The 26,153-nt window shown below is 40.3% G+C and overlaps 1 long non-coding RNA gene across 1 annotated transcript; it reads left to right on the forward strand.

The window, feature by feature from the left end:
* Nucleotides 1–1,566: 1,566 nt before the first annotated feature.
* LOC134341003 (uncharacterized) lies at nucleotides 1,567–23,628 on the forward strand. Its single transcript, XR_010016697.1, has 7 exons — nucleotides 1,567–1,694; nucleotides 4,612–4,698; nucleotides 12,645–12,757; nucleotides 13,248–13,322; nucleotides 14,546–14,653; nucleotides 14,983–15,063; nucleotides 19,309–23,628. It is a non-coding gene; the product is annotated as an uncharacterized LOC134341003 (long non-coding RNA).
* Nucleotides 23,629–26,153: the final 2,525 nt, after the last annotated feature.

The raw sequence follows: 26,153 nt of genomic DNA on the forward strand, positions 1-26,153 counted from the left end.
TCTCAGTGCCTATTTTTTTTTGAAGTAATACCATTGAATTCTAGAATATTCAGTGCACCCAAAATGCATGAATAGTATCAATTAGCAGACTTGTCAAAGCAGTAATTTGGAAAGCCTGCTTCTCTGAGTATGATTCAGTTTATTTCTCATTTCAGCATAGAATGTTGACAGGAACAATACTATTCTGTTCCTGTAAAAAGTGGACTGTCTGCCACTTACAGGTATGTCTATTTGTGGTTATATATGGTATCCCAGATGCTCCAAAAGCAAGGCAACAATTCACTAATTATTTACTGGAAAAAGGATATGGATTTTGTTTTTTTTTCCTGCTCCTTGTGATATAAACTTGTGTTGGCATGTGGCCAAGTAGTTAAGGCATTTTTCTAGTGATTTGAAGGTCGCTAGTTCGAGCCTTGGCTGTGGCAGCATGTATGTCCTTGAGCAAGGCACTTAACCACACATTGCTCTGTGACGACACCGGTGCCAAGCTGTATGGGTCCTAATGCCCTTCCCTTGGACAACATCGGTGGTGTGGAGAGGGGAGACTTGCAGCATGGGCAACTGCTGGTCTTCCATACAACCTTGCCCAGGCCTGCACCCTGGAAACCTTCCAAGGTGCAAATCCATGGTCTCATGAGACTAATGGATGCCTATTCAGTGATATAAACTTACTGTATGTGCCCACATTAGCTATTGATACACAACAGATTTATGATATCCATTATTCCCTGTAGATTATGTCCTGCTTTCCCCAGCTATGGGTAAATAGCCCAACTGCCTTGTGGGCAGCTTCGGGAGAAACGAAGGCTAAGAGAGCAAACCCAGACAGAAAATCGGGAGTGGAGCCCCTAAGGCAGCTGGACGTCACTGAGCATCCTTCCAGCAGCTCCTGCAGCCAAGCTGGTGCCAAACCTATTGCTTCACTTTCCTTTGGATTACACCAGTAAGGCTGAAAGGGGGTTTTGACAATTGGGTACTCCAAGATCTCCATTCCTTGTGCCCTGGAGAGGTCACTCCAGTGCTGCTCTCCATTGTCCTTTGAGACAGATGGATGCCACCATCATAATCATCATGTCTTACTTTAATACCTTGCTTAATAGGTTCCAGCAACATGGAATTCCCTGATTTCTACACAGATAAGTTAATCTAAGTAATCTGTTTGAGTCCTGGACTATGACTTGAAGAGATAACTCTTCTGAGTTAGCAGTACTGCAAGGAAAAATGTTTGGGTGTTAAGTCACGTTTATTCAATATGTGAAATAAATTCAAGTTCTGAAGATCCAAGGAACAGAACAGAATGTTCTTTCATTCTGGTAAAATGGCTTTCAATAAAATAAAACCTGACAACTTCTGAATACAGTATTGACAAGTTAAATCCAACTCTACAAAGACCTTTTTTACTTAGCATTAATTTCACAAAGCATACAGTTAAGATTTGAACTGCTCTCTGTTAATAAGTAATAGAATACTATATTTAACCTTACTCTATGAGCACAGTTTGCTCCTACTGAATCAGTTAATTATGTTCAGAACACACAGCAACATGTTCAGTCTTGCTCTGACGTTCGAAGCTGCACGAATACCACATTTATCGTCAGATGCCCTAACTTCTACCTGGCAAAGTTTCAAGATCCTTGTTAGAATTTTTCTGTGATGATTACAAGGTATCATGTTTATCACAGTGTTGTTCGGAGGTAAGTGCAAGAACCTTTTAAACAGTCAAAATAACACCTCATTCCCTGACAGTGTTTTAATTTTAAACACAGAATACTGTGGCTGTATGTGGTAATAGTTAATAATAATGCTGTAGATCTGCCAAGTAGAGTAAAATGTCTCAGCTAACTACGTCTAACTGTATTCTAAAATGCAGGCTGAGCAAGCAACAGCACAGGAAGGTTTACAATAATGGGGTTGTAATGCATCTGTTTGCACATTTATTCACATCAGGAACAGGAAAATAATAATATTCAACATCTAAATCCTACTTTGGATTATGTATCTATGCCATTATTCTGCTTCATTAATTTTTAATCTTAGATGCTAGCTGTTAATCATTAATGTTACCAATTAAAAGTAAAAAAAGACACTTTTTCTTCTGATGATTAAACTGCAAACTGCATGCAAGTTTCAACGTAATGTTCATTTGGCTCCAGGACACCTGTGAATGTGGTCAACAGACTACAGTGCCTCCCAGCAGGAAGGCACAAAGATTCTCCAAATTACAAAAAAAAAGGAAGGAGTAAAAGGAGCACTAGGTGCTCCCTTCCCCATTTTTGCCTACCTCTTTGGGTACATTGGGTTATTTAATTTAAACTGTGTACCTTCTTTATTTTTCCCAATACTGACAGGGTCTTCCATAGTGCCAGAGACTTATATGGGGCAGAATTTGTTAGATGCCTCCAGGAAATTACAATTAGCATTGGCCAGGAGCTGGGGTTACATATTGGAACAGCCAATTTGGTGTAAGGTAATATCTGACAGGTAGGCATTGTTTAAGGGTCAGCTGATCAAAATTCAGCACCAGCATGTTCCTGTGAAGAAGAAAGGCAAGGATGGCATGGTTCGGGAATCCTGGATGATGGCTGAGGCCAAATGTAATTGTAAAGATAGCATACTTAAGGAGATGGAAGCTGAAAATGAACAGAGTCTTTGAGAAATATTAAGGAAGTAAGAGGGCAAAAAAGGGGCCATGTAGAATTAAAGAGAATGCCGAGGCATTTTCTACATACACTTAAGAGCAAGCAGGTAAGAATTTGGGGGTGGGTTGGATTTATGCCTGAAGCCAGAGGAGGTGGGCAAGGAATGACATAAGTCCTTAACATCAGCATTCACCAAAACCCCAAAACATCCAGCAGCCATTCCTGTCCTTGTGGCAGCTAAGTCTCTGTAATGGCCACAACATCATAGTTCCATGTACTGATTCATGCACTAAGTTCATCACACTTGTTCCTTATACTCTTAGCATTTAAAAAGAGACACATTTTAACCCATCCAACTGACTGCAGTTATGCCCTATCCACTACTTATCCTTCCCACAATCTCTCTACAGGCTGCATCCATCTTTACACTGACTGCCCCATCCTCAGCCCCGTCATTCTGTTTCCCATCCCCCTGCCAAACTAGTTCAATCCGTCTTCAACAGCTCTAGCAAACCTGCCCACAGGATATTGGTCCTCTGGAGTTCAGGTGTGACCCATCCACTTAGTAAAGGCCATACCTTCCTCAAATCCCAGTGATCCACACATCTGAAACCCTGCCCCTACACCAATTCTTCAGCCACACTTTCATCTGCCAAATTATTCTATTTGAACCCTGACAGGTGTGTGGTACAACCCAGAGATTACTATAATTACTACCCATGAGATCCTGTTTTTCAGTTTCCTATCTAGTTCCCTATATTCAAAGTATTCAAAGTATTACACCCAAAGTATTCAAAGCATTATGCTTGTTATTTAGGGGAATGGCCACAGGTGTACTTTGTACTCTTGGCCTATTTCCTTTACCTGTCCTGACAGATGCTCAATTGTCTGCCACCTGCAACTTGGGTTTGATTTCCTCCCTGTAGCTCTTGTCTATCACCTCCTCATTCTCCCAAATGAGCCGTAGGTCACCCAGCTCGTGTTCCCTATCACAGATGTAAAAATCATTAGTGAATATAAACAAGAGCTAGTGGTTTGAACCCCCACTGTTTGTAGAATATTTTCTATGCCAGATGCTCATTTTTGAATCTTTGCTCAAGTTGATATCCATGTTTAACCATACAGAAAGTATTGATTAAATATCTTGCTTGGCCGAGGAATTGCGAATGGCCAGTCAAAGCCATTGTAGAGCCATAATTGAACTCAGGTGGGTAATGAAAAAGGATGTTTTTCACAGAAGCTGGTGAATATTTGGAATGAGCTGGAGGCAGATACATTGTAGCATTTTAGAAGTGTTTGGACAGGTACTTTTGTGGGGGAAAATGCACAGTCTAAAGCAGACAACTGTAACTGTCATAGATGGGCATTATGGGTGACTTGGACGATATGGGCCAAGAGTGCCTGTTTCTGTTCTGTTTGTTTCCATGATTTTCTGAACTGCAGATTTTGCTGATAATAAGCACACACCATAAATGTTTCCTTTGTAAAGGAGAGGGAATAAGAAGTAACTTAATACTCAAATAAAATTAATTATTGTTGAGTAACTGGGCCTAGTCATGTTCAAGGATAGCACTTTGCATCCAGTCCAGTGATTGAAGTCTGGATCATGAACAACATCACTCACTTGATTGAAGTCACTGCACTAATAATTTGTATATTTTATTCAATTATTCAATCTGCCTGGATAGGTTTTAAATATCTTTGATATTAAATTACTTTTGATGGCCAATGAACTGTTGGGGCTTTCTGCAAAAGTAAGGTTATATTTGAAACCTTCCTGGAGCCCACTTCACCTTGCAAGATACTTGTCAAGTAGTTGGACAGTACAGGCAGTGACTTCAGCCAGCAGATCAGGTTCAGAGCATTTGGGTTTAATTAATTCTCTGATTCTACATCACAATAGCAACAGGTAAAACCATCTGAGTTTTTTTTTTGATAATTAATTTAGCAATCTTATTCATGTATACTGCAGATAATGAGCATGCTCACTTCAATATATTTTGCAAGTTCCGAGTTTTGTTGGATTACATCAAGCAGAGCTGCCACTACGAGACTGAAGGTAAGAGGAATTATTCATTTTGCCATAAACTCCATGACAGAGATGGGAAGAGGTTCCATTTGTAATTAATATGTTTCCAGTGTTCCTCAGTATGATTCCAATAATGATGTAAATCCATCTAACTCTTTGGTATGCCTCATATTTTAGAAATTGCCTGAGGCTGCTTATAATAGGTGTCGTATTCTTTTTAAATTATTTAGAAGGACATACATTACACAGTTTAACTTTGACCAACAAATAATGTTCCATGAATTTTTCAGCACAGTGCATTTTCAGTTCCAGTTGTGGTGAAGGAGGGACAAAGACATATTCAAAAGCTACACTAAGTGGATGGAAAATGTTGAGGGTCAGTAAGAAAATCTGCTATCTCTTACTACTTTTGTGTACTATTTAAAGACATTTTATTGCAAAGGAGTGTAGGGAGACTGAAGAAAGTAGGAAAGCTTAGGCAGTAAACATTCTAATTAAAATAGTTCATTCTGAGGCATAGAGTTTGACATCTACCTAATTATTTGCTTAGCAATTATTAGCTGAAAGTCCCCTAAGAAATCAGTATATATGTTAAATGATTCTAAAGAGGTTAATTTTAATTGGATTCAACAATACGTCTTTTGCAGCTTATGTGGAGGAGTTATGAAACCAACCAAATAATGTGCTTTTTAAAAAAGATTTCTTATTTGGTTTTTCTTTCCATTGGTTGACAAAGAAGTAGGAAAATCCCAGAAGTAAAGGAGTTTCTGCTTGTGGACAGTCCAAGTCGTAGACATGAGATGGTCAGTGAATGTTAAATACAATAATAAATGCATATTGAATGTAGATTAGAGATGCATCATGACTGGGTACTATGACAAAGAATAAAGAAACCAAGTTAATAATTTTGAAGCCTTTTAATGTGCTGTGCATTGTCCATGTTTGTCGTCCGAGGGAGGATTTGCTTTCATTAAGCTAGATTATTGAGAGGCTAATATGCATTAAAATAATAAATGTTCACATCTACAATCTCAATTAGCTGAGAAGCTAGCTGACAGTTTGCCATTTGTCTGGTGTGTAATATGTCTATTCTAAATATTTTGCAGAATTTAAGCATCACTGGCAAGACCAGGTATTATTGGCCCTCTCAAATTCCTTTCGAAATGATTGTCTTGTCAAGCCATTGTTTGAGTACTGTTGGGGGGGACAGCTTACCCGGGGGAAGCGACAGTGGCCCTGCCTCCGGCACAGAGTCTGGCCCTGTAGCTCAGAAGGGTAGGGCAAGGAAGAGGAGGGCAGTTGTGATAGGGGACTCGATAGTAAGGGGGTCAGATAGGCGATTCTGTGGACGCAGTCCAGAGACTCGGATGGTAGTTTGCCTCCCTGGTGCCAGGGTCCGGGATATTTCTGATCGTGTCCAAGATATCCTGAAGTGGGAGGGTGAAGAGCCAGAGGTCCTGGTACATATAGGTACCAATGACATAGGTAGGAAAAGGGATGAGGTCCTGAAAGAAGAATATAGGGAGCTAGGAAGGGAGTTGAGAAAAAGGACCGCAAAGGTAGTAATCTCGGGATTACTGCCTGTGCCACGCGACAGTGAGAGTAGGAATGCGATGAGGTGGAGGATAAATGCGTGGCTGAGGGATTGGAGCAGGGGGCAGGGATTCAAGTTTTTGGATCATTGGGACCTCTTTTGGCGCAGGTGTGACCTGTACAAAAAGGACGGGTTACACTTAAATCCTCGGGGGACCAATATCCTGGCAGGGAGATTAGCGGGGGCTACTGAGGTGACTTTAAACTAGAATGGTTGGGGGGTGGGAATCAAATTAAAGCGGCTAGGTGTGAGGAGGTTAGTTCACAACAGAGGGATGGGAACCAGTGCAGAGAGACAGAGGGGTGTAAAGTGAGCGTAGAAGCAAAAAGTACAAAGGGGAAAAGTAAAAGTGGCAGGCCGACAAATCCAGGGCAAGCATTAAAAAGGGCTAAGAGAGTTGTAAAAGAGTGCCTGAAGGCTTTATGTGTCAATGCAAGGAGCATTCGTAATAAGGTGGATGAATTGAAAGTGCAGATTGTTATTAATGATTATGATATAGTTGGGATCACAGAGACATGGCTCCAGGGTGACCAGGGATGGGAGCTCAACGTTCAGGGATATTCAATATTCAGGAGGGATAGACACGAAGGAAGGGGAGGTGGGGTGGCGTTGCTGGTTAAAAAAGAGATTAACGCAATAGAAAGGAAGGACATAAGCCGGGAAGATGTGGAATCGATATGGGTAGAGCTGCGTAACACTAAGGGGCAGAAGACGCTGGTGGGAGTTGTGTACAGGCCACCTAACAGTAGTAGTGAGGTCGGAGATGGTATTAAACAGGAAATTAGAAATGTGTGCAATAAAGGAACAGCAGTTATAATGGGTGACTTCAATCTACATGTAGACTGGGTGAACCAAATTGGTAAAGGTGCTGAGGAAGAGGATTTCTTGGAATGTATGCGGGATGGTTTTTTGAACCAACATGTCGAGGAACCGACTAGAGAGCAGGCTATTCTGGACTGGGTTTTGAGCAATGAGGAAGGGTTAATTAGCGATCTTGTCGTGAGAGGCCCCTTGGGTAAGAGTGACCATAATATGGTGGAATTCTTCATTAACATGGAGAGTGACGTAGTTAATTCAGAAACAAAGGTTCTGAACTTAAAGAGGGGTAACTTTGAAGGTATGAGACATGAATTAGCTAAGATAGACTGGCAAATGACACTTCAAGGATTGACGGTGGATATGCAATGGCAGGCATTTAAAGGTTGCATGGATGAACTACAACAATTGTTCATCCCAGTTTGGCAAAAGAATAAATCAAGGAAGGTAGTGCACCCGTGGCTGACAAGAGAAATTAGGGATAGTATCAATTCCAAAGAAGTAGCATACAAATTAGCCAGAGAAAGTGGCTCACCTGAGGACTGGGAGAAATTCAGAGTTCAGCAGAGGAGGACAAAGGGCTTAATTAGGAAGGGGAAAAAAGATTATGAGAGAAAACTGGCAGAGAACATAAAAACGGACTGTAAAAGCTTTTATAGATATGTAAAAAGGAAAAGACTGATAAAGACAAATGTAGGTCCCCTGCAAACAGAAACAGGTGAATTGATTATGGGGAGCAAGGACATGGCAGACCAATTGAATAATTACTTTGGTTCTGTCTTCACTAAGGAGGACATAAATAATCTTCCAGAAATAGTAAGGGACAGAGGGTCCAGTGAGATGGAGGAACTGAGCGAAATACATGTTAGTAGGGAAGTGGTGTTAGGTAAATTGAAGGGATTGAAGGCAGATAAATCCCCAGGGCCAGATGGTCTGCATCCCAGAGTGCTTAAGGAAGTGGCCCAAGAAATAGTGGATGCATTAGTGATAATTTTTCAAAACTCGTTAGATTCTGGACTAGTTCCTGAGGATTGGAGGGTGGCTAATGTAACCCCACTTTTTAAAAAAGGAGGGAGAGAGAAACCGGGGAATTATAGGCCGGTTAGCCTAACGTCGGTGGTGGGGAAACTGCTGGAGTCAGTTATCAAGGATGTGATAACAGCACATTTGGAAAGCGGTGAAATGATCGGACAAAGTCAGCATGGATTTGTGAAAGGAAAATCATGTCTGACGAATCTCATAGAATTTTTTGAGGATGTAACTAGTAGAGTGGATAGGGGAGAACCAGTGGATGTGGTATATTTGGATTTTCAAAAGGCTTTTGACAAGGTCCCACATAGGAGATTAGTGTGCAAACTTAAAGCACACGGTATTGGGGGTAAGGTATTGGTGTGGGTGGAGAATTGGTTAGCAGACAGGAAGCAAAGAGTGGGAATAAACGGGACCTTTTCAGAATGGCAGGCGGTGACTAGTGGGGTACCGCAAGGCTCAGTGCTGGGACCCCAGTTGTTTACAATATATATTAATGACTTGGATGAGGGAATTAAATGCAGCATCTCCAAGTTTGCGGATGACACGAAGCTGGGTGGCAGTGTTAGCAGTGAGGAGGATGCTAAGAGGATGCAGGGTGACTTGGATAGGTTGGGTGAGTGGGCAAACTCATGGCAGATGCAATTTAATGTGGATAAATGTGAAGTTATCCACTTTGGTGGCAAAAATAGGAAAACAGATTATTATCTGAATGGTGGCCGATTAGGAAAAGGGGAGGTGCAACGAGACCTGGGTGTCATTATACACCAGTCATTGAAAGTGGGCATGCAGGTACAGCAGGCGGTGAAAAAGGCGAACGGTATGCTGGCATTTATAGCGAGAGGATTCGAGTACAGGAGCAGGGAGGTACTACTGCAGTTGTACAAGGCCTTGGTGAGACCACACCTGGAGTATTGTGTGCAGTTTTGGTCCCCTAATCTGAGGAAAGACATCTTTGCCATAGAGGGAGTACAAAGAAGGTTCACCAGATTGATTCCTGGGATGGCAGGTCTTTCATATGAAGAAAGACTGGATGAACTGGGCTTGTACTCGTTGGAATTTAGAAGATTGAGGGGGGATCTGATTGAAACGTATAAGATCCTAAAGGGATTGGACAGGCTAGATGCAGGAAGATTGTTCCCGATGTTGGGGAGGTCTAGAACGAGGGGTCACAGTTTGAGGATAGAGGGGAAGCCTTTTAGGACCGAGGTTAGGAAAAACTTCTTCACACAGAGAGTGGTGAATCTGTGGAATTCTCTGCCACAGCAAACTGTTGAGGCCAGTTCATTAGCTATGTTTAAAAGGAAGTTAGATATGGCCCTTGTGGCTACAGGGGTCAGGGGGTATGGAGGGAAGGCTGGGTTCTGAGTTGGATGATCAGCCATGATCATAATAAATGGCGGTGCAGGCTCGAAGGGCCGAATGGCCTACTCCTGCACCTATTTTCTATGTTTCTATGTTTCTATGATCAGAAGCATTGGTTGGTTTGCAGGCAGATTTAGGTCTGATTAAGGAAAGATGGCAGACTTCCTCCCCAAAGTGGACCAAAAGAGATTTTAGCAATAATTTTGTAGTCATCATTTATTTTTTTTAAAATAGGGAGTCCAAAATTATAGGGGCATAGGTTTAGGCTGCACAGAGAAATATTAAAAAAAGGACCTGAGGGGCTACATTTTCCATGCAGATTGGTGGGTATATGGAACGAGCTGTCAGAGGAAGTGATTGAAGCAGGTACAATAGTATCATTTAAGCAGCACTTGGATAGGTACGTGGAGTAGCAGGGCTTACATATGGATTAAGGACAGGAAATTGTGACTAGCTGAGTGGACACTGTAGTCAGCATGGACTGCCTGGGCCAAAGGGCCTGTATCCATGTTATAATAACACTCACAACATGCTGGGGGAACTCAGCAGGTCGGGCAGCATCCGTGAAAATGATCGGTCAACGTTTCAGGCCAGAACCCTTCATCGGGACTGTAGGGGGAAGGGGCAGAGGCCCTATAAAGAAGGTGGGGGGAGGGTGGGAAGGAGAAGGCTGGTAGGTGCCAGGTGAAAAACCAGTAAGGGGAAAGATAAAGGGGTGGGGAAGGGGAAGCAGGGAGGGGATAGGCAGGAAAGATGAAGAAGGAATAGGGGAAAGCACAATGGGTAGTAGAAGGAGGCGGAACCATGAGGGAGATGATAGGCAGCTGGGGGAGGGGGCAGAGTGACATAGGGATAGGGGAAGGGAGAGGGAGGGAATTACCGGAAGTTGGAGAATTCTATGTTCATGCCAAGGGGCTGGAGACTACCTAGACGGTATACGAGGTGTTGCTCCTCCAACCTGAGCTTAGCCTCATCGTGGCAGTAGAGGAGGCCATGTATGGACATATCCAAATGGGAATGGGAAGCAGAGTTGAAGTGGGTGGCTACCGGGAGATCCTGTCTGTTGTGGCGATGTTATACTCTATGACTCGAACTCTACAGTTAACAGAAGTTAAATTCTACAGCTGCTCAGTTTGGATCTGAACTCAGGGTTCTAAATTGGTAGCCTAGGCCTCTGTCCAATTGTGCAACTATCCCAGTTGAAGCTGTGCAGACTTTATGGTGGACTTGAGACAGATTGCTAGAGTTGGTGAGTATGGTAAGAGATGTGAGATCACAGAATTTGTGGATTACTTGACATGTACATTTAGAAGTAACTAAATTTCAATTCATCAGTTTTGATGGAGAAGTGGTCAAGCAAGCACAGGGTTTGCAACATCACCCAGGAAAGCCCCAGTGTGTGTACAAGTTTGGGGTATAATTTTATGGTACCATTATGAAAAGAGAAGTGTCATTGGAAGAGGAATGTTAGACTTGCAGCAGCAAAAACAGAGTTCTGTTGAAATTTAAGACCATTAATAAACAATTCATCTTTTCTGATGAATTGTTTAATCAGCTAAGCATGGAGGCACCTTCACTGGTGGCAAGTTTTCAGAGGAATTCTTCAGGAGGTATGGAGTCACGAGTGTGCCTACGTACCCATGCCACTCAGCCTCAAACTGTGGCATAAAGGACAATTCAGATGAAAAGGTGGATTGAAAATGATTAAGGAAATGAAATCAAAATCAGAATTGCACATTTACTACTTCACAATCAGACCACAGGTGTAGGATTGGAACCCATCAAGTGGCTGATGGCCAGCTCCATTAGAAATCATTTTGATTTGAAGCCAGATCTTCTTGTAACTATGCATTCTAAATAAATCAATGGAACAATATAAAATTAATGTTCATGATCACCATTTGAAGTTGATAGTCTTCCATTTGTACAAGGAGCCACACAAGGAAGCTGATTATTGATTGGACTGGGTCAGTTTCAATAGGGTAGCAATCAAGTAATGATCTACCATATTGTGAGATATGCTACCATGCAGGTGTAGTAAGTCATCAGGAAAACTAACAGAATGTTAACCATTACTCCTGAAAGAAATGAATACTAAAGTTGAGAAGTTGTACTTTAGTTGTATAGGGCATTGTTGAGACCAAATCTAGAGTACATATGTATACAGCTTGACCACCTTGTTTAAGGAAGGCTGTAAATAGATTGAAAGTAGTTTACGGAAGGTGAACCTGATAGCTGGAATGAGCAAGTCATCTTATGAGTAAATGTTGGACAGGCCTGGCTCATATTTATTGATGTATATAAGTGAGAGGGGGAAAAATGTGATCTTGAGGAGCCTTGATGGAATGAAGTGAGGCAAGATTTGTTTTCTGAGGGTCATGAATCTTTAGTATTCTCTCTTTCCACTGCCCTTCAAGTGAGTCTTTGAACTTTTTTATGACAGTAAGTAGAAGGAATCAGTAAAAGGGTGAAAAGAATGTAGAAGTTTATTAAACTGTGGAGCAAACCTGAGGAGCTAACTGACATAATCTTGCTCATAATTCACCTGTTCATTTGATGAAGCATCGTCAAGATTATATAAGGCATGAAAGGTTACACCATCAAATGAACCGGATGAAGGCATAGAAGCTTCCTCACCTATTGAAATAGATGGAGTGAAGGAGAAAACATCTTGGAGAGGAACTACCATCCACTGGTGATATTCTAGTGCAAACTTAGCAAGCCAAATATGAGAGAGATTAAATTTGTAAATATGAAAATGTTAGTCCTCAAGCTTTCTTATATTACTTTGTTTACAACTGCATTGAGGGGGAATATATTTGGTGATCCTTTGAGAGACACAATTTCTCAGAAAATGTTATCAGCTCCCTCTCATGTCCAACTGATCATCCAAAACTGGCTTTGGATATAGAAGCACATGTTAAAGCTGCTCAACTGTGCATGTTCTTTATTCGAGGATTGCAGGGCTACTCTGAAGGTATGGTGAAAAACAGGATAGAGACAAGACTGGAAGAAATGAGAATGCTGTGATGTTAGCTATCCAAGGGTAAAATAAAAAGCAACACAAGTTCTTTGGAAAAGGTTCCTTTATAAAAGAGCAGAAAGAATTTGTCAATTTGTGGAAGAAATCACTATTTGCCTTTTCTGATTTTTTTTATTATAATACTTTCAGCTGAGATTGAGCAGATGAGAACGGAGAGGTGCAGCATCTTTTACAAGCCCAGCATGGCTGTGCCTCTGATATCCTGACTGCAAGAGAGGTCTATGTTCTTCTGGGTGTGAACAGTAAGTAGGCTCATCAAAGGAAAGTAAAGGGTTATTATTATGGGCAAGTCAGACTGATGGGTATGCTTCCAGCTGCCATAACAAAGGGAAAATGAGCACTCATTTCAAATCAGATAGCTGCCAGTCACACGTGTGAAATAGAAAAATATAGTAATAAAAAAATAAGAGATGGAGAGGGGTTAAAAGCTACTGATGCTTGCAAATTAACATTTCACATTAAAAAGTATCACTACAAAACTTAGGGTTGTGTTCATTCTTGCAATGGAAAATGGAGAAATACAGCTTTCTCTGATATCTTTAGTGACTCTGGTAGAACATGGGGACTCCACTCTTCTCTAATACTCACTATTCTATCCTTTATATTGGAGGAGGATAGCCACCATGTATGAGAGCAGCACTAATCAGGGGGCACGGCAATATGTAAACAGTAATTATAGTGTTTTGTAAAATTGATTTCAAATGGTAATGTGTTTTTTTTTACATCTTTCAGGACCTGCCAGTCCCTCCAAATCAAAATATACACCTTTACTTAAGAATGATTACATTGTCAATTCAAAATTCTTGGGTAAGTCAAAAAGACCTCTTAAGATTTTTAATTCCATGCATGGAGATTAAGAGAAAGCACCTTCTCAGTGTAAGAACTGAAAGTAATAGAGTAAATATTATTGTAATGCATGAGCCTAGAATAGATCCTCAAAGATGTTGACATGCAGAAACTTGAAATTGCTAACTCTTTCCACTTCTGATCCCTCTATGAGGACTAGTATTTGTTCCCTTGTCTTATTCTTTTTGAAGTGCACAATCAGTTCTTTGGTCTTATTAATGCTCAGTGCAGGGTTATTGCTGCAATACCATTCAACTACCGGATACGTCTAGCTCCTGCATGCCCTATATTTTATTAGACTGTATTGCATGAGGAGTTTGAGGAGATTCCGTATGTCACCAAAGACACTCGCAAATTTTTACAGATATACTGTGGAGAGTATTCAAACTAGCTGCATCACTGTCTGGTATGGGGGAGCTACTGCACAGGATCGAAATAAGCTGCAGCAAATTGTAAACTTAATCAGCTCCATGATAGGTACTAGCCTCCCCAGCATCCAGAACATCTTCGAGGAGGAAAATCTCAAAAAGGCGGCATCCTTCATTAAGGACTCCCAGATCCTAGGCCATGCACTCTTCTCATGGCTGCCATTAGGAAGGTGGTACAGGAGCCTGAAGACAGACACTCAATAATTCAGGAACAGCTTCTTTCCATCTGGCATCCAATTTCTGAATGGACATTGAACACATGAATTACTTTTTTATTCTTGCACTATTTAATTTAAATATATATATATATATATATACACACACACATATTGTAATACAGTGCTTTTTCTCTATTATTATGTATTGCATTATACTGCTGCGGCAAAGCCAACTAATTTCATTCAATGTATGCCACTGATATTAACCCGATTCTGATTCTGGGTCAATGTTCCGTATATGCCAGTCGCTGCATATTCTACACTGCTTCTGAAATCCACAGCCACCACTGTGAAGTGCACTTACCATGACAGACAAGGCTATGACTTTATAGTCAATGGTTTCACCCATATTCCCATTAAAACTACCATGCTGTTTGATATTTCCAGCACTTACCAAGATGGTAAAGCCTAGATAATTGCCTTTTAGCTCAATTTAAAATACCATTGCGGCTTTATAGTTTCTTTTCCGCCAGTACGGTTTTGGCCATCCTGTGTTGAATAAAGCTTTATGTCATCCTTTGTTTTCCTTTTCCTGAAGCTAAGCTAGGAATCCGAGTGGAGTCACGAAGTCAGTCCCGAGGGAAAGCAAAGAGGCTGCAAAAGATGTCTGTATCACCATCTTCCTCTCTTTCATTCATTTCAGATGGTAAGAACCCTAATTTTGCTACAGTTCATTGAGCATTCTGCAACCAGGTTAGGTTTATACAATCAAATAGGAGCCCCAAATAGGTTCACTGTATTTTTGTCTCTGGCAATGTATAGACATGGTTATTTTCAAACTGTACACATTGTCTTTGGCTTGAGAAACATAATGGCCACCTGTCAAATGAAATTGTTGGCTTTAAGTGTTCCTATATGCCTGTCAGGCACAAAAATTTTGGCAAGTGTATATGTAAAAGTTCTTGTAGTTTTGTGCAATAGATTTACTACTGCTTTTCTGTTTGGTAAATGTTCTGCTCATGTTTTATTTATCAGGTAAACACAGCATTTCACCTCAAGGGAGACTTAAAAATACCTTAACACCTCTATCAGGGAACTACTCTATCTGAAGAACAGGTGAGGCAGTCTACTTAACAGTTATATCATTGCATTTAATTAGTTGTTAAACTTTAATTAATACATCTCAACTTATTTTTGGTCAGTGTTTTGAAATGATGCTTTTTAACTTGTTTGTCCAGCTACTATCTACCAGCCTAGGAAATTGATGAAATTTTCTGATTTTTTTTAAACTAGCACTGAGTATTTTACAATTACAGCATATTTCATCCTCTCTCTCCAAATACAAGAATGCTTGGTTTACTCTATTGAACAAAGTATAAAACAATGAGCAAAATACATTCAAAGCTCTCATTTTCTATTGATTCAGTATGACTAATGTAATAAGATACTAATCAGCTGAGAAGTCATTAAGTTATTTATTTTTCAATTAATTTCTGCAAACTACAGAGGGCTGGGAAATGATTGGATGACCTTTTTCTAACATCAGTGCTAAACCTGTAATTGCTCGAGAAGTAACCAGCAACTGTTTAGTATTTTTAAACATAAGTGTGAAATACCAACAGTTGCTGCTCTCCAACAGTTCTGTCGAAACTAACTGCTGCACTGGAATGCTTCTATTTGCATATAGAAGCAAATCTCCTTGGTGAAGACAGTTGAGAAGTATTGACTTAGGACCTTGCCTGAACCCCACGTCTTGTACACAAAAGTGGTAATTCTTCACCCTTCTACCTGCTTGGCCATAACTGCTGGCTAGACCACCCCACTTCCAGTTTATAGCCATGCTCTTCAAGTCAAATGGCTGTTTAAGAGTTATGATTCCACCTTCAATAGTGTATGTTCCTGTCCCACCAACCTTGAACAATTACAGTGAGAATTAGATGACAGCAACCAATGCACAAAGTAAGAACTCTCACCTTTTAATTCAGAATATTGAACTGAACTAAAATGATTTTTCTGTAATCTCAGCAGGTTGAGAATGGTATGTGTACACTTATCACAAAATGGGTGTGATTAAAATTCCTGAAAATATTTCAAAAAGCAAACTATACCTATAAGTGTAGTCTTGCCCCTGGATATAAAGTAAAACTTTTAGCACTAAAAGCCAGGTTGACCCCAAGATCATTAGTTTTATTTCAAGTAGTGAAGTGTGAATCAGAACTCACCAACAAAGCTCACACTTGTCAAGATTAAATTTCAACCACCAAATGCTCTGCCTAAATTTCCATCTGTTCTGTTGTCTGAGACAACAATCCTCATTCTCCACGACACCCAATTTATCTATCATCTGTAAACTTATTGATCATGCCTCCAACATTACAGCCAAGTACTTAATATTTTCCACAAACAGCAAGAGTCCTAGCACTGATAGAGCTCACCTGGCCTTGGGGTTTTATCAGCCCTTGACTGTCCAAGGCATCTAACACCCCCTCCTCAACACTGACATCCTCCAGGTTACTCTCAAAACTCACTACCTTCCAAGTCTTCTCCTTGGTGAAGACATGAGAAGTATTCACTTTGGAGCTAGGTGATCTGAGGGAGGTCCTAAGAGATTACCTTTATAATAACCAAAGGGACTCGGTCTTTTCCTGGATACCTACTGGCTCCTGATGTATTTATGGAATTCTTAATGTTAATTGCCACAAATATTTTGTCTTTTTGTCCCTCCCAATTTCTTCAAGTTTTCTCTTACATTCCCTATATTCCTCAAGAGGCTCAATCAATTCCAGTGGCACGTACTTGTCATATGCTTCTTTTTCTCTCAATACCCTTTGCTTTCCAAGGTTCTTTAATCATACCATCTTTGTGTTTTAACTTGACCAGAAAATGCTGGCCCTGAATTGCTTTTAAAAAGCTTCCACTCATCAGATGTTATTTAAATCACCTAAACCTTCTCCCAATTCAGGATCTGAACTTAAGGAACAACACTATTCACTTTCATAAAGAGCCTGAAACTTACAGAATTGTAGTCATTATTTCCCCACTGGCACAACTATTATCTGCTCATTTGCAATTTAGTCATATTGTAATAATAGAGCATGGAAACAGACCCAATGGCCACACTTGCCCAGGCTGATCAAGTATGGTAACCTAATCTAGCCCCATTTGCCCACTTATGACCAATATACCTCGAAACCTTTCCTAATCATTTACCTGCACCGAGATATTCCGGAGTGGAGCCCCATCTCCAGTAGGAGCTTCTACATATTTTTTCAATAAAGCTTTTGAACAGACTGAATAAATTCTGATCCATCTAAGCCCATTGCATTAAGGGAATCCCAGTCAATATTGGGAAGATCAAAATCCTCCCTTACTGGAACCCTATGTCTCTTACACCTTTGTGACTTACTTACATATCTCTTCCTCCAATCGCCATACACTGGTAGAAGGCCTTTTAATACCACAGTAAATACGTACAGCATACAAGATGCTCTCTTTAAAAAAACAATCTGCTGAAGACAATTGGCAGTGACTCTAGTTTTAATTCCCAGCACTGGTAGAGCTCTGGACTCCTGGAGCACCAAAATTAAATGATTAAACCAGAGAAAGTGAGTGATGCCTGTATAAGTTACTTCTATTTGTATTTATGTATATTTTCTTGCACCATAGGGTACCATTCAATCCACTAAGTGTATGTTGGTTCTCATCACTACTTTAACTTTGTCTCTCTCGCTTTCTCATTACTGTCGACAGCCCCTGATTCATCTGCCACCCACCTACCTTAGGTTAAAGTGGCCAATTAACATACTGTTACGTACCCCGTAACTGGGTTGCCAAACCAGCAGAAATGGATCACTCAGTTGGAGTCTGGAGTACTAGAACTAAGAAAGTTTTATTAAAGAAACCAGTAACACAGTAATCGAAAGGATAATAAATGCAACAATTCAACAATGATAACCACACATGTGCACAGAATTAAGATAACAGCATCAATCAAGCTCTATCGTTGTCTAGGGGTAAATGACCAATTTCAAAATGACTCAAAGTTCAGTCCAGTTTGTAGTTCAGTTCGCAGTAATCGTTGCCATGGCGATGGACAAGGTGGGGGAAGAGAGACAGAATAGGAACAACTGATCATTCAGAACGGCTTCACTCACAGACCAGCGGGATGGCTCACAAACAGCTTTTGGGCAGGTCCTTGGTGATGTCACCTGAGGTCACCGACTGTGACCCCTCCTCCAGATGCGGTCGATCCTCTGCAGTGAACCCGGCACCCAGGCAAGGGCGGACACACACCGGGTTCCCGCTGATCGTACCTTTCCACCCTGGTCGTTGTCTGGCACTTCTCACCCACTCGTGAGAAGCGCACCGCTTCCAGGGTCTCGTTACCTCGGGTGGCGTGTGTGTCTGTCTTAGCGAACCTGTCCCTTTTTATCCCCCTGCTGGGATATCGCCTGTCCATCACTTCAAACAGTTCAGGGTTCAAAGGGGGGAGCCGCTCCAGACAGCTCTTCCTCCCACATCCCTTCATTACACATCTCCAGACGCTGCTCCATTGTTCCTTATTTCTCCTTCCCCTGAGGGCAGGTGGCAGACCAACTGCTGATGCCACTGATGCTAGCCCAGGCCAGCAAACATCTTAATTTTATGTGTATTCTCGTAACAATACCAACTAGAGGATGTGGACAAATTCCAAGCAGTCACGTAAAATATGCAAACTCTATACATACAGCATCCAAGGTCAGGATTGAACCTGCACACTGGTAATTCTACTGCACACTATGTGACCCCCCCCCCCCATATAAAAGTGCTCTCAAAATTTCAGGACGAATTATAAAAATTAGACCTAGTAGAATATAAGTTGGTTTATTTTCTTATTCCTGGAAGTATTCTGCATTTTCCCCTCCTGGTTGCTAAGCTATTTCTTCATTTGTAATAGACCAAAAGAAGTTTGAGCTTTGGACAATCTTCACTGTATACCTCTTCCCTTAGAAACTATCCAAAATAAACTACAATTGATTATAGAATCAAAATGTTAGCATGCCAAAATTTATTATGAACTAATTTGTCATTTGTACTAAAGGTTTAAGAATGAGAATCAACCATATAAATACTTACTTCCAGCATAACTGTGAATGAAGAACTTACAGATTTCATCATATGCAAAAATTACATTAGTAAAAGGCATGGCCATGAACCAAAATTGAACCCTGCCAAGAATAGAAGTATTTATTAGATGCACATATATTGGACTACTTTTGAAAATAGCTAATGGTTAATATTTAATGATGACTAAACAATCCTGATTATATTGTGTTTATGATCAATCTGAATGCTGAAAGAATGTTTGCTTATTCTGTGCAGAAGCTGTTTCTAAATATGCAGATACCATCAGACATCTCTACACCACTCCATGGTATGATGATAGAGTTTTATTTATAGAGCTGGCAATCAGTTCTTTTCTAATAATTATATGTTTTATCAACTGTTGACATTGGTATAAAGGCTCGAGAATCTCTCCTACTAATGTGCCTCTTAGCATCTGTTTTTCACTATTTAAATAGACTCACTGAAAAATTACAGAACTACAGGTCAATGTAAATCTGGAGTACAGTTAATAGTACTTTTTCATTGTAAACTGTAGGGTGAACAGCAGCCTCTAATGTAGTGTTTCTGTTCAGCACAGAAGGAATCAGCTACTCAGTAGCTGCAGCTCACTGTGTTATGCAATTAAATCAGGCATCTTGTCGCAACATAAAATTTAGAAATCTCAATTTTGAAATTTTCACTTGATCCATATTCAACAAGGTTTTTGGGGAAGTGAGTTTAATAAGAAATAAACTAAGGAACAATATCAATTGCTTTGTGAAGATAGAAAAGTGAAGTTATTTCCAATAACTTAAATCAATTGCATTGCACCTGCAAGATGAAATTAAAATATTCTGATTTTAAAGGAAGCTGAAGCCTAATTCATTGTCTGTGGTGTGTTTTGCAAACCATTAATTAAATATGGATTATTGAGTATGACTTTGCAAACTTTGAAGAATTAAACAATGTCATAGGAGCCACAGCATTCTACAAAATAATCAGCATTCGTCCCTCTCCTGAGAGTAGTAAACTCTAGGCTGTCCAACATCCCAGGGCAATCGCAAATGATTATAGCAATGCCAGTCTGAGAGAAGACCTATCCACAACAGCTTATTTCTAGAAAATATAAATCAATAGGTATAGAGTGTTTTAAAAAATGATGCCTGTTTCACCCATTTAATTTCCCAACCACATTTCTAGAATTCATGCTTGTACTATTCTCTACTTAGTTCAAGGTAGTGGAATGACACATTGCTTATTATAAGTGCTCATCCATGGTTAAACAACTACGAAACAAATTTGAATGCTGCAATAATAGTGGCTATCAGAAATAAATAGTGCAAAAAACACCAGGCAACTGCACCAGCCAGTGTTCTGAAGTTATTTCCTTTTTGCTTCCATCTATTCCAAAGATTTACAGTTCAGCCATTTGGGTAGTTTGGTTGAAAGTTTGCTATCACTTATGTTAATAATGTGCTATAGAAAATTAAACAAGATACCTGACTAATCCCTGCTGGAAAATAGAGTTCTGTCTGGTTTTATGAATAATGAAGTCAGCAAGCTGTTCAATGACTATGCCAACAAAGAAAGCTGTGTTACAGGTCCATTCCCTGTACAACCTCTATTCATATGTCTGCATGAGAAAGAATTGAACAGGTGTGTTTTGGGCAAAAGCTTAACTGAGAAAATCCCATCATCTATCTCTTTTGGTCTCTGTCCTTTTCCAAACCTTCTACTTTGCTCCTTCTGACATTCCCTCGTTTCTCTATAATTTAAAGCTCATTTCATTTATTTTTCTCTGTTCAGACAAAGCATCACCAGCATAAGATGTTTACTGTCATTCTCACTAATGCTGCCTGATCAGCTGATTAAAAACATTTACTTATTATTATAAACTACTTTCAGTAGTATTAATCAAAGTACACTGAGATGAATCAAAAAATATTTCTCAACCTGATATTTTTAATACCTTATTTTAAAACTGTGGTCATTCATAGAATGTTTTGTATTCAGCAATTTGCAAATAAATTGAACAGGATCTCAGAAAAACATCCTTGAGTTTGGGTGAAAATTAAACTGGAATTTCAAAGGCATAGATAACTTTAAATTGGAATTATTGGGAACTGTAGCTCACAGGAATGAAATTGATAAATTTTGGAATGTAAAAGAGGATCAGATATGATCTTGAGTGGTGATTATGGCCTACTCCTGCTATAATTATTCATGCTCTTAGATTACAGCTAATCCTCTTCCTCAAGGCGTCCTATACTGTCCAACCCCTATAAACCTTTGATTCTCTTACTTAACTGAGAGAAGCTGCATATCCTTCAAACCTCAGGGGTTGTTTACTGGGGTGATGGATAGATCACTGTCCGGAGGGTGCAGTTAAGTATTTGATGTTATTTTGAATGCCATTGCTGAAATCAGTTTCCATTGATTTGAATGAAAGCCAAAAGTGGCATTAAACCTGCATGCAGTGCCATGTTGCACATTTAGACAATTCAACAAAGCACGCATTTCTAGAACAGGTAGTTCAGCATGGAGGCAGGAAGAAACATCTGATGTTGTTGCAACAGAGTAAAACAAAACAACAGAGTTTGAGATGTAGAGCTAGGTTCCATCACTGTGCATGAGGAACTTAATCTTAACAGTCCATCAAAAGCAGCCATAAAGATCTAAGCATATATGAATACCTGTTATATCTTTCCAGACAACTGTAACTATGCTTCAGAATGAGTGCTATATAAAAACTCTAAACACTCTGGAAATAATGGCTTTACAGTGTCTCACTTAGCAAAGTTCATATCCATGTTTGTCCATAGCTGTCTTCAACGTTGTTATTAGTGGCAATTTCCCAAGATTACTTGAAGGAAGCCAGCCTTGGTCTGCCAAGACAGAGAAATCCTCCATATGTCGGTGTCACCCTGCGATGTACAGATAGAAGTAGAGAATTGGTTCATATCTAATTACCTATCTATTGGCCGTTACACTGCTGGCATTTAGGGCAGCAATAAAGGTCCTCCATCTCTGGTGGTGTTCAGGGCTTCCTTCATTATGGCAGTAGCTTGGTTTTCACTACTGCCAGTCATGCAAGTCCTGGGTAGAGACTCAGGAATACTGTCGCACTCAGATGTAGAAGGATTCTTTATTGCGGTTTCCGTAAGAGTTTTGTTTTATCTGTCAGGGTTGTTAGCCCTGAGCTGAACCCTGAACCTGGAGGACTGGTAGTCTGGCCTCTACCCTTTGAGCTGTTTGGCATGGATGACCCTACCAAGAGCCAAAGCATAAAGCCCTGACTCCAGCCAACATAGACAGGTCCTTGAGGCAAAGTTGTGGTCCTCTTAGAGGTCACATCCAATTACATAGTCATAAAGTCATAGTGATAGAAACATAGAAAATAGGTGCAGGAGTAGGCCATTCGGCCCTTTGAGCCTGCACCGCCATTTATTATGATCATGGCTGATCATCCAACTCAGAACCCTGCCCCAGCCTTCCCTCCATACCCCTTGACCCCCATAGCCACAAGGGCCATATCTAACTCCCTCTTAAATATAGCCAATGAACTGGCCTCAACTGTTTCCTGTGGCAGAGAATTCCACAGATTCACGACTCTCTGTGTGAAGAAGTTTTTCCTAATCTCGGTCCTAAAAGGCTTCCCCTCTATCCTCAAACTGTGGCCCCTCGTTCTGGACTTCCCCAACATCGGGAACAATCTTCCTGCATCTAGCCTGTCCAATCTCTTTAGGATTTTATACGTTTCAATCAGATCCCCCCTCAATCTTCTAAATTCCAACGAGTACAAGTCCAGTTCATCCAGTCTTTCTTCATATGAAAGTCCTGCCATCCCAGGAATCAATCTGGTGAACCTTCTTTGTACTCCCTCTATGGCAAAGATGTCTTTCCTCAGATTAGGGGACCAAAACTGCACACAATACTCCAGGTGTGGTCTCACCAAGGCCTTGTACAACTGCAGTAGTACCTCCCTGCTCCTGTACTCGAATCCTCTTGCTATGAATGCCAGCATACCATTCGCCTTTTTCACCTCCTGCTGTACCTGCATGCCCACTTTCAATGACTGGTGTATAATGACACCCAGGTCTCGTTGCACCTCCCCTTTTCCTAATCGGCCACCATTCAGATAAATAATCTGTTTTCCTATTTTTGCCACCAAAGTGGATAACTTCACATTTATCCACATTAAATTGCATCTGCCATGAATTTGCCCACTCACCCAACCTATCCAAGTCACCCTGCATCCTCTTAGCATCCTCCTCACAGCTAACACTGCCACCCAGCTTCGTGTCATCCGCAAACTTGGAGATGTTGCATTCAAGTCCCTCATCCAAGTCATTAATATATATTGTAAACAACTGGGGTCCCAGCACTGAGCCTTGCGGTCCCCCACTAGTCACCGCCTGCCATTCTGAAAAGGTCCCATTTATTCCCACTCTTTGCTTCCTGTCTGCTAACCAATTCTCCACCCACACCAATACCTTACCCCCAATACCGTGTGCTTTAAGTTTGCACACTAATCTCCTGTGTGGGACCTTGTCAAAAGCCTTTTGAAAAGATAGAGCACTACAGCAATGAAACAGGTCCTTCGGCCCATCTAGTCTGTGCCAAACATTTACTCTGCATATTCTCATTGACCTGGATCTGAAACATAGCCTTCCATACCCCTCCCATCCATCTACTTTTCCAAACTAATCTTAAATGTTGAAGTATTGTGAATCCATCACTTATATGGGTAAATCATTCCACGCTCACCCCACCCTCTGAGTGAAGTTCCCCTTAAATATTTTACTTCAACCCTTAACAACTCTCACGCAACCTCAGTGGAAAAAGCCTACTTGCATATACCATATTTATACCCTTCAGTTTTTGTATATCTCTGTCAAACCTCACTTCATTCTCTTATGCTCTAAGGAATACAGTCCTAAACTATTCAACCTTTCACTATATCTCAGGTTTTCTGTTCCAGGCAACATTCTTGTATTTTTTTCTCTCTGCACTCTTTTAATCTTATTGATATATTTCTTGTAGGTGACTAGAAATGTACACAATACTCCAAGTTTGTCCTCACCCCAACTTCTTATATAACTTCAACATAACCTCTCAACTCCTGTTTTTAATACTTTGATTTATGAAGGCCAATATGCCAAAAGCTTTTGCTACAACCCTATTTACCTGTGATGCCACTTTCAAGGAATTGTGGACCTCCATTCCCAGATCCCGTTTTTCTACCACACTTCTCAGTGCCTTACTATTTAGTTTGTACTCCCAAGGTATTGCTTTGCTTTTAGTTAGTTGCATGGTGGGTTTTTTTTTGGGTTTTTTTTTTCTTTTTTTCCATTGATATATATAAAATCTAGCATACTATTATGTTATTTTGGTTTCTTATGCTTAAATTACATTGTTTGTAGTATTTTCTTTTTGGTATTGTTATCTTTTGGAATTTTATTATACTTTAACATTGTATTAATGTTTATATGGCTTACCTTTTTTGTATACTTACTCAATAAAAAGATTTAAAAATCAAAACCAAGGTACAACATCTCTCACTTTTCTGCATTAAGTTCCATACCTGAAGATCTTATGAAAACTTGACTGGGCTCGAAGATAAAGTAGGAATTCTTTAAATTATAAAAAAAAGATATAGCCTTACAAATATTTATAACAACTTATGGACCAGAACTCTGCCAGAGTCAATGCAAGAGGTTCGGGACTCCTATATGAATATTTATAGGGCTGTGATAAGTGCAATTAATGCATTACAGAACCATTGGCATTTCTATCCCTATACGGTATATTTCTCAACATTATTTTCTTTAGATCATAGCTGATAACATTCAAACGAATTAACTAAACCCAATTAAACTCAACTCTAGTCATTCAACTTGATTCACACCCTTTAAAAGCTTTGCTCAGTAAATCCTGTCAAACTCAAGACACAAATATCCATTCAACCATTATGCAGTGTCTTGGTGGAAGAGGGAATTCCAGCTTTTCACCGTGCTGGGAGAAGTGTCCCCTTACTTCACTATTAAATAGCCCAGCTCTTCCTCCATCAGAGAAAGTGTTTGTTTTCCCCTCTTATGCATGCTCCTGAATCCCTTTATCATTTTAAGGATCTCCAATCGATCAGAGTTTAAAATTTAAAATATAACTATATTTTTTTCTAATTGAGTCACCTTTTATGGTGCATATACCCTCTTGTCCACCTCATCCTAGATTTCTTGCTCCATTTCCATTGCTAAAGGACCATGCACCTCTTCATGGTCATAGCACATCACTGGCTCCAAAGCCAATAACATCTTCTGGAAACTCCTGATACACCACTCAACCTGCATCCACCTGGCATCTTCTGCCCATCTACTTAAAGCTCTTGAATGAAAAGCCAGACCTGCTATTTCCAGCCCAAAGTATAGGAAACCACAAATTCCAAACATCAAGTGCCACCAATCTGCAGGTAGTCTCAGCCCAAAAAGAACCTGGAAGTTTGGGTGAAGACTGTGAATGTGGATCACAAACCAAAGATTCCATTAATCCAGCATAGCATATAGCAAATACATTTACATAGTTAAAAAATATAAGTGGCCCAAAAAGTCAATAATTCAAGATATAGTTCAACGACTGACAAACGCTTGAACAGCTAGTAAATATGAAGCATCTCAACTAAAGAAAATTTTTTACTTATTTAACGACACAGTGTGGAATAGGCCCTTCCCACCTTTGAGCCATCCCTGACATCTCCATTTTAACCTTTATATAAGCACGAGACAATTTCCAATGACCAACGAACCTACCTGGTACGTCTTTGGACTGTTGGAGGAAACTGGAGGACCTGGAGGACCACGGGGTGGATATACAGAGACTCCTTACAGAAGACATAGGAGCAGAATTAGGCCATTTGACCCACCAAGTCTACTCTGCCATTTCATCATGGCTGATCCATTTCCCTCTCAAACCCATTTTCCTGCCTTCCCTCCGTAACCTTTCACACCCTGACAGGTCAAGAACCTATCAACCTCTGCCTTAAATACACCCTGTGGCAACATATTCCAGAGATTCACAACCCTCTAGCTAAAGAAACTCCTCCTCCTCTCCGTTCTAAATGGACA

This window comes from Mobula hypostoma, chromosome X2 (genome assembly GCF_963921235.1).
Source record: "Mobula hypostoma chromosome X2, sMobHyp1.1, whole genome shotgun sequence".
NCBI lineage: Eukaryota > Metazoa > Chordata > Chondrichthyes > Myliobatiformes > Myliobatidae > Mobula > Mobula hypostoma.